Genomic DNA, 13,537 nt, shown 5'->3' with positions numbered 1-13,537 from the left:
GAAAACATTTGATAAATAAGCATTTCATACTCATTTGTTACCATGTCATTGATGCTATTACAGAACTAGACCCATTATTTTTCCCAACACCATTGCCCTTGGCTTTATCTTTTCCAGAAAAGGAAGGGGGATTTGAGGCTAACTCCTCTGTTCTCTTAAGGTGAGTAGTTATTATTTGATCATTCTTTTCCTTTACTCTCATTCCTGTCTTTTCCCTGGTCTTAAAAATAATTTTTTATCTACAGTTTTAGTAAAAAAGAAAAGAAGTTAAAGAATCCAAGCAATTTCCGGCATTTGCTATGAAAAAATTCTATGCCCTACAAAAATGTTTCTACCAGGCTTTCAGCTAGCATATTATATATTACTCCAACTTTTGCTTTTCAGTTGAGAACTTGACAATCTTTCCTGTAGCTTTCCTAAAGAAGTTGTACCACTTTACACTGGCACTCAATTCCAGCCATGAGGCTGTCCAAAAAATGTCATGTCTGTTCCAGTGCACCTTTTGGTCTGTGAGATCTTCGTTGTGACTTTATGTCAGCATCTGCCTGTATTCATGTCCACTCAAATTGTATATTACCCTACACAGGTACCTGGATTTTATCTTTTTATCCATTATGTTACTAAACACTTTAGGTCAGTTCATCCTTCTCTTATGTTCTCAGTAGTTAATGTGTATTATGTGAGGGATCGAACCTTTTCAAATTCAATAAAAAATGTCATTTTGGTTTTAAAAGTACTTCACTGATAATAACAGGCTTCAGTGTGTACGGATCTTAGAAATGTCATTCTGAATTGAGAATAATATGATAATGGGTCAATTTACACTAGTTTTATTAAATAAAACCCTGGGCACTCCAACACAGATGTAAGGGGTGAAATCACAAAAAAACCCCAAACCCTGAAGAGCTATGTACTGGCTATAAGCAGCAGGCCCATTGTGTTAACTTGCAGCTACATGAACTCATAATCTGTTTTCCAGACAGTTTAAATTCAGAGCTTGATAAAAAGAATGCTGTAATTGAAGATGTTCTCAGTTCTTTTTGTTATCTCTTGGGTTTAGTACCTGTGGCCCCTTTTTTTTTTACCGAGATGCAAGAACAAGCTAATTAAACAGAACACTGTCCACAATTGATGCACATCATGTACTGCCAGCAAGACACAAGAGGCATGACTCTTTGATAAAGGACAAGTTACTCAGTGCACAAGGAGCTCATCTGTGTAGAATTTCTGAGTTCTGAGCAGGAAAGCATTGCCTACTAATTAAAACACACGATAAGTTTAGGAGGGAAATAAAGCACTGTGCATAGAGGGTTTGGGAAGCTGGCTTGAATAAGCTAGTCCCTGCAAACTGAATCACAGCAAACTTCTTTTCTGAGGTTATGAGATATTAATGTAAATTTACTCCAGTTAGTCTCTCACTGGAAATAGATGGGAGTAGAAAGAATTTGCCTTGTCCTCTTTGTCCAAGATTAGGGAGAAGTAGAAATATTTTGTACACAATGATTCACCTCCCATCGGCCAAACTCTGCAAGCTTTAGTTAATTCGAGTGTTAATGCCAGTGAGAAGAAATGTTTTTCAGTATACACAGAACAGCCTCTGTGCACATACAAAGGACAGCACACAATCTGATCATTCCTCTACAGGGAGCAGCAAACACCTTCAGTATTTCAGAAGGATAACATCTCAAGCACAGTACTATGGCATCTACCAGATGCAGAAAAACAACCAGAGAGTGACAGATGTTTGCAGTAACAGCTGCGTCCATACTGCTGCATCAAACAGCCCAGACAACAAAAAACAAACTGGAGCTTTTGTACGGCTCACCCTATCCTGGGTCTGGTTTTGGCACCTGTCATACCCAGACCATTTGGGGAGTAAGAGTATCCAGAATATCCCAGCAGGGATAAGACTGTGTGAGCACTGTCTCTCCACCTCACCCAGCAGGTTGAGCTCTTTGAAGATCTCTATGTCCTCATGCCAAACTCAGCGCACATGTGCAGTTTCACAATAGCAAGACTGCTTCTGCTCCTCTACTGAACCATTCTTCCTGTATTAGAACACTCTGAACTGATGAAAACCCACACCCAAAGATCACTGGGCATTACCCTGGGTCCCCCAAGCACACACAGTCCAGAGAACGTGGAACTCTGCCTCAGGACCAGAAAAATGGAAGCAATTTTACCCAGCAATGCAGGTGAAGGCAGTTTCCACCTGACTGGGAGTTCTCAGGTTCTTGCAGGGCTGGACTCTCCCAAAGAACCACATCCACAGCATTAGTGCTCAGGAGCTCCAGCACTGGGATCCCTGCCCTATGTTCAGAACACCTGGATGTGTCAGCACGGCGCAACAGCCCATTCCCATGCTGAGACACTCCTCCTCCCTGAATAGAGGTGTTATTTGGGATAACCTGGCTTGGACTTGAGCCTGCGTGTAGAAGGGCTCCTCGGAGTGAGACCATCTGTGCTTCAGCCATCACATCACCTTCAGGAGCCCACAGATGCACTGGCAAAAGCACTTATCATCACTGTGATTTATTAGCTGTTAAATTCCCTGCTAAGATGCTTGAAAGATAAACATTCAGCCCTGAAAAAGCAGCAGAGTCTCTCTTCTCTACTAAGAGTATTGGACTGCAAACCTGTCTTCAGAATTTTTCTGATACAATAGCATACATAAAATTTAGTCACCAGGCATTACTTCTGCTAAGGTTTCAGCTCATTGTCTCCGCACACCATAAGAACATCCCTGTAGGTGTTGGGGAGGAAAAGTAATCAATGGTTTCCTTTGTACTGGGACTGAGGGAAGGGAATGCTTCTTTGGAGATATTTGGATTTTAAGCCTTCCTAATTATATTTTGAAAGGTTTATTTGCCATTTGTATGGAGGTTGCAGTTGAAGAAAAATACACAGAAGTCACATTTCAGTAGAGAGCCTTTGATATTATAGTGTTCTTAATGCTTTTACATATCTCTTGTTGATTTGTGTCTCTTCAAAGTCAACAATTACTGCTTTTTAATGAAGAACTTCTACAAATTATTTATTAAATAATTCAGTGGTAATTGCTGAGACAGTGTAATTTCACAGAGAAGGTTCCTGACAACTGAAATGATAATTTAGATGTGTACAGCTTCATGGTAATAACAGAGAACAGAGATTTATGAGATTTCATCTGTATATTGAACTCTCCTCCACCCTTATTAAAGTTCTCAGGCAAACTCCTTCTTTACTTCCCTTTGAAATTAGCAGAGCTTGACTATTTCAGTTAAAATGACAATTAAAACTCACATGAAAATTCAGTTTAAATGTCTTTGACTTTAAGCTGCCATTGAAGACTGGTGATCTACCCCAGTTTTTCTTCAAACTACACAATTTAACCTTATTTGAATAATGCTAATTGCTGTCTGTTTTTTAATAATGTGTTTACACAGCGCCATTAGCAGAAACATCTTCTATGTCCACGAGTGCTTAATTTTTTATTGGACGTCACTAACTCCTGTTTTATAAACCAGCCACGACCACCTGACTTCACTGTTTACTCGGCAAAGAACAGACCTCGAATCCTTAATTTCTGACTAACTGCCTTTGGGTGAGATGCTGACAGTCTTTCCACCGCCTTTCAGTGGGCTCTGGACCAAGCCATTCATGGAACATTAAGCTGTACACGGTCTGATGTGTCTCTTCTCCTGCCCATCAACAGAGACCGTAACTACTGATTTGCTTTCTGTATCCCAACCAGAGCAGTTTTTACAGGTTTTTCCCTTTGCCTGAGACACCTGAGAGAGCAGGTTCATTTAGCAGCTGAAACACGATTTGCATTTCATTAATGCAGCACTTTCCAGGCCTCCATTTCATCAGTCTGCAGACCCATCCTTGTAAATCTTGTGAGCACAAGCGCCTGGACCTGGGCTGACTTGCACCCTGAAGGATCTGGTCATTTATCCCTTCAACCGAGTTTGTAATGCTAATTAGGCATAGTCACGGTACGTTTTATTTGACATTATAATAGCTTCATTAGCAGAGTTAAAAGCATAGATGTGAACATTGTTTTCCTAACTGTGTAAAAGTAAATAACACACAGAAAATATTATTCCCCTCTGACTCTTGGGGAAAAGGCAGTGCTTACACACACACACACACACACACACATAGATATATATATATATATAAGTATATACATTTTTGATAAGAAACATAAAGGAGAAAACAGGCTATATAATCAGATCAGAGAAAGCTCCACTGAAGGAAAAAACCCTCCTGGCTTGCAGTGCTGCTGTGGGGACTCACAGCTCTAAAACAGAGCTCAACAGCAGCTGTGAGCAAACTGATGCCACAGATTCAATCCAGGAGGACTGATTTTTTTCCACGGTTGAAATTAGAAAAATTTAAGCCTAAAGCCCAATTCCTTAAAGTCTATGGGCACTTCCTGATTTCATGCTATGAGAAAAGGTGCTAGGAAATGCTATTTTATTTTTTTAAATCTGTCCTGCCTCTGCTGGAATGGCAATACTTGAAGAAGGAGTTTGTGCTGGAAGCTGATAGACTGTGGGAAGTCCTGCCCCCTTCCTGACAGCTGCGAGGTGCCCCCTCTGCACCACATCCCAGATCCTGCCCAGCCCACAGGGCTGCTCCGGAGGGAAGGTGAGCTCCTGTTATAGCAAAAAAACTGCTCTGCCCTCAGCACTTAGCTGCTTCTGCTATGCAGACTTCTGGTTCTCTGGGGAAGAAAATCCCAGACCTGCTTTGGACCAAAAACCTGTGAGATGATGTCAGAAATTCCTGTTTCCTTCTCTTGTCCATCTGTCTCCTTATACACCCTTGTTTGACCAAGACTGTAATTTCAAAAAGGGTTGGTCCCCACACTAAAGACCATTTTTTGCAGAGGGTTTAAATGCTCTGAAAGAAAAGCTTTCTTAGACTAGCCAGAGCTATCCTGATTCCTGCAGTAAAAGAAGCCTGGCATCCATCCAGGCAATGCTTACAGGCAAATCCTAAAAATGCACTGACTGTTGATTTTAAAAATCACTATACCACAGGAGTTAGCTTAATTTAAATTTTGACTTAGTTTGTCTTGAAAATTATTTCTTTTATTAGACCAGACAGACATGACTTGAGGTTGCTTTCTCTAATGCTACACAAAAATACTCCAGACTAATCTGAATATGTACAGCTCTCTCTACAAGGTCATAGAGGCAATGTAAAATATGAACTTTCAGCTGCTCTTGGAAAGTAGGGTCCATTATTTATCTGAATAGCCACTTATAAATGATCCTAAGTAATATTACTTCAAAAACTTCAAGGTGTTCTTTGCTTCAGAAAAAAAAAATAAAAAATAAAAAAAAAAATTCCAACATTCAAAGTTCAGTGAAGAACATTTCATACAGATCCAAGGGAGAGAACAGTTTTCCCTTCCCTAAAATTTCCCTTTGTGGTTTAAAAAAGGGGCATGTACAGACAGACCAGGGGGAGCTGTGCTAATTCTCCATGACGTTTCTTTAAAATGGCAGCACAATTCGGGTGGGAGGAAGTGGTGGGTCCACGTCTGTGGTGTTCCCTCCTAGCTGCCACAGAATTGTCATCAGCGTCCAAAAAGCCCTTGCAAACATTTGAGCAAAAGCTGCCAGGAGCTGCTGTGTGTGGAGGTCAGAATGGACTACGGAGGGGGGTGAGGACCTGCCAGAAGGAGCTGCCCCACTACAAGTCCTCCCACACCTGTAAGAATACAAACCACAGTAGCTGTTCCACTAAGAGCATCTTTTGGGGCTCCTTCTGATTGCCACTATGGGACTGGATAGCTGTAATATGGTGTTAAGCAGAATTTAATCCTACCCTTAAGAAGAGACAGCATTCTTCTGAATCAAAGGCCTTCAGCAGACTGTTTAGGGATGTCTGAGTGCTTTTCTGTAGAGAAGCACCTCACAAGCACTGGTACTTTGCACATCCTGACTTTCAGTCCAAATGGATCCATTTCAAAAGAGTTCTGAAGCAGGCAGTCTTGAGTTTTCCCACTTGTTATTCATGCAATGCACAGGGGAGGGGCTTTTTCCCCCAAATTTTTGGTTCAAGGAATTCAGCTTTTGACAGCAGCAGAGCCAAACCAGCAGCAGCACGTTGAAGAAGATACTACTTTAACTAAAGTTCTTTGGGCTTGTTGGAATTTGTCTCCTTGCTCCTCACATCCGAGGCATGATAGAGGAAGACTCTGTTGAAAAGAAATTTTGGTAACACACTAATGCTGCTGGTTTAACTTGAAGAAAACTATTTAGGCAGATACAAGGTTGCTCTGTGTGCGTGTGTGTGTGTGTATGTGTGTGTGTGTGCATGTGTGTGCGTGTGTCTGCTAATGGAAGAACTCTCCTAAGCCTTTTAGAGTGATTCCCTCCAACACCAGATCAAAGATATAGCTGTGACCAGGCTGCAGGAATAAAATGTGAGTTGGATTATGGAGAGATAACAGTTTGAAGACTGATGAAATAAAAACCAAACAGGGTTATATTGAAGGTCCCCAGAAGTGACATCACAAGGTAACACCATTGCCTGCACAGAATGACACCACGAGGTGCCAGGGCTAAAAATCACCACTCACCAGTGGTCAGCTACTGGTCACTAGCAGACTGCAGCCTTGAGAACTGAGTAGAACAGGATTTACACAGAACAAAGGACAACTACGCAGTGTATGAAAGGTACCACATGCCACAAATGTGGACATAAGGTAGAACAGCCAATAAATGAGGAATGGGCAAGTAAATACAGTAGGCATGCAGACAGCGTATAGAAGAGAAATCCTGGAACACAGATTACTTGCCAGTCACAACCCCCAGCCCCCAAAACCACGCAGGCAGATGTGCTCTGTCTCTCTAAAGACCTGGGAACCCAGAGAATGATCCTAGAGATGCAGGGATTCTAACTGCAACATTTTGAACTGAGTTGTTACTGAGAATGAGCTGTGGCACTTGCATAATTCCCCTGTATCATTGAGACAAACAATATCACTTTGCTAACAGTGCTGAGACCTTGATTAGGCTAACAATAAATCCCTGGCTTTGCACATAAGAAGGGTTTCTGAAGCTCACATTAGCTGAGAGCAATATTTGCTCGCATGCCTTGCTCTTGAGGACCCCTGCTAACACAGCACAAGAGCTGACAAGGAATTTGGCAACCAGGGCTGTAATTATGATGCACATTGCCAAGCACTGCTCCACACTGGGCTCCTTGGCACGTCACCCCTGCCAGGCTCCTCAGCATCAAGGGCTCTTGAAGCAGCACTCCCCCCATCTTTGCCCTGTTTCAGCAGCTTCCACCTTCCCATCAGTAAGATGGACATCCTGCAGCATATTGCTGGAAAGTGCTGCTTTTTCAGAGGCGTGACAGGCTGTGAGTACTCCTTCTGTATGACTTAACTTTTCTGGCATAAGCAAAACAGTGACTGAACAAGAAGAAATTAATTCTGGAAGGAAATGGAGAATAAAAGAGAGGGAATGGAGAAGACTGATGCTGTGTTGGTAAAAGAAGTCTGGTCCCATCTTACAAAAGCAGCTATTGTCCTTTCTGAGATATACTTGGTGTATGCACACAGCATTTAATCCTATTAGATTATATTCACCATTAACACCTGCAGCAAGGAATAAAATCTGATGGAGCACCATTTTCACTCACCAGTGCAATAACAGCATGGCTTGAAAGTGATTTCAACCCTTCCTGAGCATTTGCGTTCCCCATACCCTCAGCAGCTGTGTCCCTGAGAAGAAGTTTCCTTCTTCTCTATAGTTTCCTCCTCCTTCTGCCTGTCAAAGAAATACCCAGCAGTGATCCACAGGGCACCCCTGGAATGATAGCTGACTATGGCAATATACAGCAGGGGAAATTGATGCTGACCCATGTCCCATTAGTCAGAAAGCCAGCACCAGCTCATCACTGCATCCTCTTCTGCTGGGCCTTGCTCCAGGCATGTTTCACAGGATTAATTTTAGCTACAAGGGCATTTTGTACTATATTGATTTTTTTGTATGAAAGAAAGCTGAGAATTAAGCTTGCAAAGCCTGATCTCTTAACTCTATTAAATGAGGCCAGGGTAGATTAAGTTAGTAGTTCATCTTTCTGAGGCTAGGCATTAAAAACATGGCTCTGAGGTGAATTCTTGGGTGTACATGGCTTGGCTTAAAACCAGGATCAGAATTTAAGCAGCTTCACTTGAGGTTTCTTATTTAATACACCAAGGATTTAATTAGAAATATGGGAAATTAGAAAAAAAAAGAGTTAAAATTGGCTCTCGGGGCACAGGACGAGCAGGGAAAAATAAAATCAAACATCTCTTTTAGAAACAAATACAGTTTCCATGTGATGGGATGCAGGCAGCTGACAAAGGGGATGGGCCACTGTAATGTGCTGTCCTGAGTGGACTTGAAATGCCTCTTGCTGCTGACCTGAGGCCCACAGTGCTGGCCAGGGTCAGAGGGTCTCACCCTACACGGGCATCCTCAGCTCGCTGGGTACCTTTCACTAATCAGGCAGTGAATGTTCCTTCCTCAGCAGGGGGCAAACCCAAATAAACTGGGAGCTGTGGTGTTTTTAGGTCCTCAGCCGCAGACTTACTACCTTTCAACACAAGACAGAAATCTGAACTTTTGAAAATGCACCAAAGCCTAGTGGCTTCTACCCACTACAAATGCTTTAACCACTGCTCCCTACTTTTAATTCCCAATACTGACTTAAAACACTGTCATAAACAAACAAACAAAATCCTGAAAGATAAGCCAGCGTGTAGAAGTTTTGTGGACGTGTTTTGGAATTGCTTTTTCTGAGCATGCAAACCACAAAATCAGGCAAGATCCCGTAATCAAGAGGCGCCCACCGCCCGCCCCCAAAGGCAGAAGCATTTGAGTTTCCAATAAAGTGTTACAGCAACGACCCACTAAAGTGTGTGACTGCACAGAGCCCGTTACCAGGCACACAGGAGAGGAGGAGGAGTAGGAGGAGGAGGAAGAAGAGGCACTGTCTGGCTGTGGAATATAGAACTTGAGCAATCCAGTTTGAGATCCCTGCCTAATCTCAGTGAGCAAACCCTGCTGTAATGCGGGGATAACCCCCTACACAGGGCCCCAGGGGAACACACCACCACCAGGCTTCTCACCCATCCTAAGGCTTGCAGCAAGATAAATACTTCACAGACTTTTACAATGCCACGGATCAGAGGGAAAAAGGGGAAAAAAAACCAGATTAAGTAATACACCAAGCCTTTGCCAGAAGCAAAATCTAAGGCCGAAATCTCCACTTCTTTGCTGTGCTAGACACAACTGCCTCAATATATAAAAACTATGGGAAGTAACAGCCATTTGTTTTATGTGTTGTTAAATAATTTGGGTATTTGCACCATTATACTGCTCTGGTGCCTTGGTGTGTCCTTCCAGCATTCCACTGAAAATCCCCTCATCAGGACCCCATGTCTATGGGTATTTTGGTACTGTGATTTCCTCATTAGTTTAAAGGGAAGTTACTAATGGTCCACAGTATTCCAAAAGAGTCTTGGATACAGCCATGAAACAAGATCTTGCTGTAGTAGGTGCCTCTGTAGAGGACAGAAAGTGGTTTACAGCTAGTATTATGGGAAGGTTTGGGAGAATGTGTCAAAAACTATCAGCCATCCCTGTCTCACTCTTGAATTTACAATGTGCAAGATCATCAAGTGAGCATTTACAGCTCCTACTTGTGACTCAATCTTCTGGGCTCATCTAAACGCCTGACAGAAAATACACAACACCTTCACGTCCCTACTACACACAAATACTTGCATGACTACTGCTACCAGTTTGGTCTCTCTGCACCTATCATAGTCATTTGGACCAAGAATGTGTGACTGCAAAAGATTTGTAAGTAACAACGGAATATGAATCATACATATTAATCCCTCCTTTGAATCATGTTTAGATTCAGTGGAGCAGTGGTAACTGAGGCTTTAATCAATGTGTCCATCCATAAATAACTCAGCATACTGCTCTTACCAGGCAAGGCCTTTCATGGCACGGAAGTTCAATACACTTGTAGGAAAAAGACAGTCAGAAGAATGTTGACAAATTGTTGAGACATAATTAAATACCAATTTAACTTCTCTGTAAACAAAGTTTTTTAACCTACCTATTTATGTAAAAACTTATGTGTACTGATACCTTACATTGTTTGAGAGGAAAGGTTGTGGCAAGTTAACAGGGGTTGGCTTTGATTATGAGAAAGTAATGAAAGTAACAGCAACAATTTAATAGCCTGGATGTTAAGGATGGGAAGAATGCTTTGCAGCATGGAAATTATCATAAAGGCCTACGAAATCTAGCTTTGATACTGGTTTTATCTTCTCTGTTGCAATTCCTTAAAATTTCCACTGCTTCCATTTCCTATTATGAAATAATATCTTATAATCTCCCTTAAAAATTAATGTACCTCCTCCTTAGAATTACATAGGGTTTGAAAAACCCTGTGACAACTGAAAAGCCACTACATGCATTGCAAAGCACCAATTACCCAAGAACATCGGGCATTTAGTTACTTTATTAAGAGCTTTAGCATCTGCTTGGGCTGCACATTTCTGAGAGTCAAAAGGCTCCCAAACATTCTGAACCAAATGGATCAACAAACTCTTGTCTGTGCTTGAGACTCCTACAGAGGTACAAGATCGTTCTTCCTCATGGCTCAGCTCTCTCTGCCCTGACCCATGGATGCTACGCTCTCTACAAGTCAGCTTTTTGACCCTGAAGACAGCTAATAAACTATTCCAGCTGGCAAAGAGGCTCTCAGCTCTCAGAAATGAACTCTGAGAGTGTTTTGATGCACTTGGGCAGCCAGTGTTCGGGCTTGTGCGTCTTCCGGGTGTAGCTGGGGCAAACAGCATCTTTATTTGTGTCACTGAGAATCTGAGAGCATCAGATCAGTAATGCCAGCATAGCCTGCCCTCCTGTGCACTTAAAAACTTGTAAGTTAACTTGCAAGTGACTTAGAAACTCTAGAAACACAGCAGCTGTTACTCCTCTTAAACAGCTCCTCAGTCATCAGAGCCACCATCGCTCCGACAGCTTCGCCAGTCCGGTGTTACCAAGACTAATAAACACAGTCAAGTCTAACACTACAAGTTCTATGGACTCAAAGAAATAATGATATTCATGAATTTAGCAAACGAGACAGAAGTTATGAATTTAATGATCTGGGAGCCAGTCTTGAGTTATGCAAAACACACTGAGTTAGGTATTCACAAAATTGCTCCAGCGTAATTGTCGGCATGTGGATTGTTTGCAAACAGCTTGCAAAACTACTTAGTGTTAATCATTTGTTCCGTGACATAGTTAGTCATGCACTATTTCTGCTCCTTGAGTGGGTGATTGTATCCTCCTGAAGGAGAGGGTAAGAACCAGAGAAAATGAGGCGCACCCCGGGAGTTTAACATGGATAAGCGCCTTCGACAAAATACGGGAGCGTCACGTCTCACTAATCTCTGCAAGATGCTTGCGTCTCTCCATCCCCATGCAAATAATCCATGATGACTCGGCAGAGTCTGGTGAACCAAAGCCTGGGGACAAGGAATTCGCAGCGACTATTTCTGGCACCGCGATTCTTTTTAACGCTCCGAACAAGGGGGAGTGTTGCAGAGGAGTATCTAATTCCTCCAGACAACCTGAGAGGAAGGGATGACAGATCACCACTCCTAAGAGTTTGGCAAGAGCTTGCAAACTGCTGTCGCTCTCTCTGCAGGAAACGGCACTGCTTCAGGGAGAGAGAACCTCCAGCAAAAACTGCCACAAAAAGAAAGTATGTTCCCTGAAGACACAGCAATGTCGGGATTTTATTTCTTTCCACATTTCAGCTTTCGTTGCTTACATGATGTTAGCACTTGAGTGCAAGTCTTGGTCAGCATAAGATACAGAATCGTAGAATGGTTTGGATTGGAAGTCCCAAGGGCAGGGACTTCTCCCACTAGATCAGCTTGCTACAAGCCCTGTCCAGCCTGTCCTTAAACACTTCCAGGGATGGGGAATGTACTACAGTTATTAGAGCAACGTGCAGAATTACACACTTCAGTCACCTGGGATGGAACTAAAGAAAGTGAAAAACTATAACCTGAATTGAATTTTGTTGCAATAAAGCTTTGATACCCCAGAAGTGCTCTGTGAGGTATGTGGCAAACTGGAGTGAAACAGCCAGCAGTGAGAATAAAAGCAACAAAGGGAGACTCAAGAAACAAGGATCTTCTGTCAAAGGATGCCACAGCACCACAAAACATTTTCAGTGGCAGCCACATCAGTATCACACTGGGCAGTCATTGCTTATAGATAGGAAACATGTCATGGGTAATTCCCTGGCAACTTTTAATCATCCAGAGGAGACTTCTGACAAAGCACAGGAATACACTGGACTTCTTCATGCCTGGACTGGTAGACCAGCAGCTATTCCAGTACTCAGTCCAGTGTACTTTCCTGTGATTTTAACTGTATTGAAGAGGAATGAATTTCCCTTTTGAGTCCCCTGTTCAGTGGTCAGACTGCAGACTCATTTCTCCTCATCTTACTGACAATAATAAGCCATTTTGCTGCTTATTATTCTCCAATAAAATTGTAATAATTTTGTATGACTCTCGGAAGACATGCATTTGCTCTCACAGTGCTGGCATAATATGGATCCACAAAAAGATGGATTGTCTGAATTATTCTTGATCATAGTTAGTTAATTGCCTTCTATAGGATTTTAGGCAAAGTGGGAGCTCTCTGGTGAAAATAAGACAAATTCAGGTAAAATTAAAGGTTAGAGTTGACAGAAGTCCGAAGCTTGCTTATGAATATATTTTTATTATCACAGCAACAAACCACAGATCCTATTGGACTAGTTCCTCATTCAAAGCAAAACAATACCACACTTAAATGAAATCTGAATAATTTTTTTAAAAATCATGCCAATTGCATCAGAAACAGCATGCAGGCACTCATACAACTGAAAATATTCACTTCAGCTCTTTTTGTTCTCCTCAACAAGAATGTTTTCCCCTTTTCATGAACACTTCAGTAATCAAATTACACTAGGACAAATGCTTATAGAAAATGCACAGCAAAACCAAACACTTGACATATTTGCAAGTTCCAGATTCCATGTATATCACCAATTCCTGTGTTTATTGGACTGGGGGAAAAAAAATCATGGGCTTAGTTAGACAACCAAAACTGTATCTCAAACTGGTCCTTACTCAAAGCTAGTGAAGTGAAAGGAAGTACTCCCATAGATGTTTTGTAAGGCTCTGGGATACTGCCATTCCTTTGTTCTGGCTTGTTCCAGAAATTTCAGGTGGTTTTCAGACAGAGAAATAAAATGTCTGTGATTATATCAGATGCATTATTCACTGTGAATTCTCATTTCATTTTCCTCTTAAAGTACAGTTCTGGGCAGGAATGCAAGGGCAGTATGAGCTGGTCAACAAGCTCCTATTCCCTGTCAAACAGAGCATCTTTCTTCTGCTAATCATGTGGCACTGCTGCATCCCACCATGGGTCTAAATTTGCCACTTATAAACCTG

At 42.0% G+C, this 13,537-nt stretch overlaps 1 protein-coding gene across 1 annotated transcript in view; it reads right to left on the bottom strand.

Annotated features, from left to right (window-relative positions):
* The window catches only part of GRIN3A (glutamate ionotropic receptor NMDA type subunit 3A), a 67,663-nt gene that overhangs the window by 43,473 nt on the left and 10,653 nt on the right, over positions 1 to 13,537 (bottom strand). The gene's annotated exons all lie outside the window — the stretch shown is intronic.

This window comes from Ammospiza caudacuta, chromosome Z (genome assembly GCF_027887145.1).
Source record: "Ammospiza caudacuta isolate bAmmCau1 chromosome Z, bAmmCau1.pri, whole genome shotgun sequence".
Lineage (NCBI taxonomy): Eukaryota > Metazoa > Chordata > Aves > Passeriformes > Passerellidae > Ammospiza > Ammospiza caudacuta.
Note: the sequence above shows the minus strand (reverse complement) of the source record. Positions and strands in the feature narration are given on the sequence as shown.